The sequence below is a fragment of the Cupressus sempervirens genome, chromosome 2 (genome assembly GCF_028749045.1).
Source record: "Cupressus sempervirens isolate cs-2001-9-10 chromosome 2, ASM2874904v1, whole genome shotgun sequence".
Classification (NCBI taxonomy): Eukaryota; Viridiplantae; Streptophyta; class Pinopsida; order Cupressales; family Cupressaceae; genus Cupressus; species Cupressus sempervirens.
This window is the reverse complement of record NC_143119.1, coordinates 287,416,791-287,423,052: the sequence shown is the minus strand read 5'-3', so window position 1 is coordinate 287,423,052 and position 6,262 is coordinate 287,416,791.

The window sequence follows — 6,262 nt, the reverse complement described above, 5'->3', positions numbered from 1 at the left end:
TAACAAAAGAGATAGCTGAAAAGGATTAGATAACAAATTCAAAGGAAGATAAATTAAAATTAGCAATACATAGGATGGATTATCCATAAGCACACCTTAGTAAAACTTGCTCGAATCTTAATCCATAATACTTATATTCATTCTATTGTAAATTTGAAAATGGTTGGTTGTCCCTAGAGCCATATGCCCACCTACCTTGTCAAGACAGTTAAGTCAGTAGGTGAGTTTGAAATTCAAAAAAGAGAGGAAATTTTTTTTGTGACAAGTCAAAAAGAATGAAGTCTCATGCATTTGATTAGTAGAGAGAGAAGTGGACAGAAATAAGATCAACAGATTAGAGTAGAGGAGAAAGGAATAATCATAATAGAGTTCAAAGGATAGAAGGAAGGTTCAATTTCAGAGTATGCAGAAACATGTGTTGAATCTCCTTGTCATATTTATAAGTTCATTTTGTTTGTCTTGTGAAGTAGTGATTGCTCTAGGTGTTATTGTATGTAGTCTAGTAGTGCTACAAGTTTTTATTTCAAGTAGAAGTTGTATGTTAAAGAATTTTATTTTTGTTTGAAGCCCTACGCTCCCAAATTTGTATTCATTTGAATTAGTTTATGAGCAAAAAGAAATAAAGTAGGCATATTAGCCGATCCAATTGTTTTTTCTCTTTGTTGTCTCCTTCCTATTCATTATGCCTAGTGTTTAGTATTTGAGAAGTTTAGAGTTGCATATTCTTTGTTATCATCTCAATATTTTAATGGTGGAGTAAACTAGATAGAAATTATATTATTGACTCTCTCATTTTTATGTGCTAACCAACCTCTACTTGTGCTCACTCGGTCAGCATTCATGTCGAGTCATAGTAGAGCATTACTGAGCTCACTCGGTCTCTTTGTCGATTGAATTCACTCGGTCATCATGTTGGCCATGTGTTGAATCTATCTAGCTCTACTTCCTTTTGGTGACCGATTTCATTCAGGTCCCATTGTTGTCGAGTTCACTCAGCATCCACTGTTGCTGAGAAAACTCCACTCGGCTTCGTAACATGTTGAGCTCACTTGGCACCCACTGCTTGTCACTTGGCATCCATTGATTTCCAAGAAAAATTTTCAAGTTGTGAAGTTTTACTTATAACATAGTCTTAGATCTTTAAGGCCCCACATATAGTGAGTTTGGCATTTGTTTTCTAAGTGTTTGACATGGCAGGAGATGCAAGAAAGACATAGTAGTAGCCACCATCCTTTAATGGACAGAATTATGATACATGGGAAAAGAAAATGAGAACCATAATGGTAGCTAATGATTTGTGGGAGTTTTTAATGAATTGGTTCAATGATGTAACTAACCTAGCACATTATGTTTCCCTCAAAAATGCTCAAAAGTCTCAGTTGAAGGAGTCAAGGAGAAAGGATGCAAAAGCATTAAGTTTGATTGAGGTAGCAATGACAAAAACTATTTTTCCCAAGATTGCAGCAGCAGATTACTCAAAGGAAGCATTGGATATTCTTGAGAAAAACTTTAAAGGGACTAAATGAAGGATACTGAACCTATTGCAAAATTCAATTCAAGAATCTCTACTTTGATAAACCAGCTCAAGTCAAATGGAGAAGAGTATGAAGAGGAAAAGATTTTGGAAAAGATATTGAAGAGTCTAACTCAAAAATATGACAATCTTGTAATGAACATTGAGGAAGAAAAGAACCTCACCACATTGACCATGGATGAGTTGATGGGAACTCTTCAAACCCATGAGCACTAGATCAACAGATCAAAAAAAACATCCCAAGAGAAATCTTTCAAGGCTCAAGAGAATTCAAGAGGCAAGAGGAGAGGAAGAAATGGCTTTGGTAGAGGCTCAATAAGTAGGGGTCATGGAAGGAATGGTCAAAGGATGCTGGTGCAGAAAGCTTAGGACAAGCAAGCAACCAAGAGGGAGCAAGCACCTCTCAAAACAACTCTAGAGGAGATAAGAAGAATTACAACTCCAACAAGAGAAATGTAAAATGCTACTATTTTCATAAGTTTGGGCATTATGCGAGTAAATGTTGGAAGAAGGAGGGTGATCAATGAAGACAAAATGCAAATGTGAACATGGGAAATGCAAACAATCCCACAGTCTTCATCATATCTAACATTGGTGAAGAAAGTAGCCCTGAGGTATGTTATTTGGACAACGTTTGTAGCAACCATGAGTGGTAATGAAAGTTTATTTCTTTCATTTATAGAAGTCTCAAGTTTGAAATTGAGATGGGAAATAATGGAATCATTCCCATTATGGGCAAAGGATCTATCATGGTCTGCACCAAGCAAGGTGAGAAGAAGAAGATAAAAAAGGTATGAAGCACAATTTGATCAGTGTTGGACAACTCATTCAAAATGGTTACAAGGTGTTGATGGAAAATGACAAGTGTGTCATTCATAAAAAGAATGGGAGTAAGAAAATACTTGCAGCAATCCAAATGACAAAGAATTGGATGTTCCCCTTGAAGATAGAGACATGAACACTATCATCCTAAACTTGAGTCTAAGATGAAGAATGAATTTGATATGATAGACCTAGGTCTCTTGAAGCATTTTCTAGGCATAAAACAAAAATAAATGCATGATGGTATCTTTATCTCTCAAGAAAAGTATGCAAATCAGATCTTGGAGAGATTCAAAATGTAGAATAGTAAGGCAACCCCAACACCAACAGTAGTAGGTCTAAATTTGAGAAATGAAGATTGCAACAAAAGTGTGAATCCAATACTATACAAGAGTATGATTGGAATCTTAATGTATTTGATAGCAACTCGACCTGACATGATGCATGCAGTAAGTTTGATTCCCAATTTTATGGAAACACCAAAGGATTCCCATTGGCAAGAAGAAAAGAGGATCCTAAGGTATGTGAATGGTACCAAGGGATTTTGGATTTTTTATATTGTAGATAAATGATTTCAATTTAGTTGGTTATACTGATAGTGATTGGGCTAGAAGCCTAGATGATAGGAAGAGCACTTTCAGATACATGTTTTATATGGGATCGGGTGCAATTTCATGGGCATCCAAGAAGCAACCTATTGTTGATCAATCTATAGAAGAGGTTGAAAGCATAGTAGTGAATGCAGCAGCATGTCAAGCTATTTGGCTAAGAAGAATCTTGATAGATTTGAATGAAAAACAAGAGGATGGAACCACAATCTTTTGCGACAATATTTCCTCAATTGCACTACCAAAGAATCTAGTCTTCCATGGGAGAAGAAAGCACATAGAAATTAGATATCACTTCATCAAAGAGTTGGTGGAGAATGAAAACATCAAAATGGAATTTTGTAAGTCTGAGCAGCAACTAGCAGACATTTTCATTAAGCCTTTAGGCATAGCAAGTTTTGTGCAACTAAGAAGGAGTCTTGGTGCATTTAATTTGGGTCAAGAGTCATCCTTGTTCGTATGGTTTGAGACAAAGGGGGAGTGTCAAAATTTTGAAAATGGTTAATTGTCCTTGGAGTCACATGTCCACCTACCCTGTAAGGATAGTTAAGTCAATAGGTGAGTTTGAGATCTAGAAAAGAGAGGGAAAAAGTTTTGTGACAAGTCAAAAGGAATGAAGTCTCATTCATTCAATTAGTAGAGAGAGGAGTAGACAAAAAGAAGATTAGTAGATCATAGCAAAGGAGAAAGGAATAATTAGAGCAGATTTTAGAGGACAAAAGGAAGGTTTATTTTTAGAGTATACAGCAACATGTGTTGAATCTCCCTATTATTTTGTAAGTTCATTTTGTGTGTCCTGTGAAGTAGTGATTTCTCTAGGCATTATTATATGTAGTCTAGTAGTGTTGCAAATTTATATTTCAAGTAGAAGTTGTAGGTTAAAGTATTTTGTTTATGGTTAAAGCTGTATGCTCCTAGATTTGTATTCAGTTAAATCAATATATGAATCGAAAGCAAGCAAGTAGGCATATTAGTTGATCCAGTTGTTTTGGCTCTCTGTTGCCTTGTTTCTATTCATTATGCATGGTGTTTAGTATTTGAGAAGTTCATAGTTGCATATTCTTTGTTATCATCTCAGTGTTTTAATGGTAGAGTAAACCAGACAAGAAGTTTATTATTGAATCACTTGGTTCATGTGTTCACCAACCTCTCCTTGTGCTTACTCAATCAGCATTCCTATCAAGTCATAGCAAATAATTACCGAGCTCACTCGATCGCTTCATCGACCGAGTTCCTTTAATCACCATTTTGGCCATGTGTTGAACCTTTTGAGCTCCACTTCCCTTTGGTGACTAAGTTCACTCGGGTTACATTATTGCCGAGTTCACTCGACATTCACTTTTACCAAGAAAATTCCACTCGAATTCGTAACATGCCAAGCTTACTCGACACCCACTGCTTGTCACTCGACATCCACTATTTGTCAAGAAAAAATTTCAAGTTGTGAAGTTTTATTTCTAACACATTCTTAATACTTTGATTACATCAATATGATCTTATAGTATCAAAAGATCATCTATTCTAAAGAACTAAAACTAGAAGAAACCATGAGGGAAGGCTAAGCCAAAAAAAAATGGCCAAAATACTTCTAGGAGCGGCAATCTACACCCATCTTGGTTATTGTTTCTCACAATACCACACCAATGAAGAAAAAAGTGGATGTTAACCTCCATTTTAGGCCATATAATATCAAATTAGTATTGATCTCTAATCTGTAAGGTTGTCTTGTGATTCGCCCATATATTGAGAAGGTTTCCTATGAGATTTATTTCTATTGTCAAATGTTATTAATTTTAATTACAATAAGTTTAATATAAATTTATTTTACCAATTTTTGACGAAGAAAGATTCTCATTAATCTATTTTGCTTTCTTATTTATGAAAGTTTTTAATGAAAAATATAATAATGAATTATATTTATTTTTCTATAAGTTTTAATCATTATAATCTTTTTATCAAACTGAGTAAATGTTTTTATCAATTACTACATTTTTTTGCCATGTTTTGTAAAGCTAACAAGTTTTGTAATTTTTTACTACTTGTAATTAATATTGACTATCATAAAAAAAAAATTAGTTATGATATATCCTTAAACTTACTATTTGTTAAGAATTTTATAAAAATTATAACTATTTATTTTTAATAATTTATATTAATTTTAGATGACCTTCCACAATCTGAATATGATTATAAAATATAGAACATATACTATACTCTTCTACATACCATTTATTCTGAATTTTATAAAATATAAAATTGTGTATTTTCTATAATTCATACCAATTTTCTAAATCATGTTGTTCAATCCAATGATAGAATATAAGAAAAGGAGGGGGGTGTCAGATTTTTCAGTATGTAAGCCCCCATCCACTTCAAACAATACATAATATAACATTGGATTGATTCATATTCAACATCTTATAATTGAAATCAGCTAAACCCTCGCACCTTTAGGTGAAGTGCTAGTTATTATATTGCACTATCTCTTGGTATCTTTGAATAGCTTAATGAGGTAGTGTGTCCTAATTTGGTTTAGAGAAAATTTAGAAGAATGGAAAATAGAAATTGTATAGTAAATTATCTTCAACACTTGTCAAACTAGCTCAAATGGTTGGGAGAGGAGGCTTAAGGCCATGGGTCACCCCCATGGTCTTGGGTTTGAATCTCCCTTTAGGATTTTCCAGTCTAAAAAAATCTGTTCAAGTTTATCTTAAATTTAAAATAACTAACACACCAACTTATGAAAATGCTAAAGAACACTTCAATAAAAAATATAATTCATTTTCCATTGTCCCCAATAACATATCTTTGATGTACCTAGTGCACACCAAGGTGCAATTGATAATATTTAGTAGAAAATTTATGTGTCATTTGGAAGTCCCACACAACAATCTAATTGGGATAACATCTATGGTTAGTTTTATGAACTTTGTGTTTAATTTTAATTCAATTGTATTTTTATTTCTATGGGAAGGTTAAATTTATCAGTGAAAAAATTGCAACAGATTAATTGAAATCATGACATTTTGTAACTTTAATTATCTGGAAAACCACCATATCCATCATATTTGGGGTTTTGTAAAATGCGAGAATTGGTTTCCTTTAAGGTTTTAGATTTGAGGAGTTAGAAACAAAAATAATATATTGTCCTATTTTTTGTTTTGATTTTGTATTTGGGATTTAAGAAGTTCACTTTTGGGTCATGCAATGTTCGAGTCATGTTTCTCAATAGAGATTATGGACAAGAAGGTATACTCAAAAACACGGTTACACAATTTAATGGCCAATTTAGGGATTC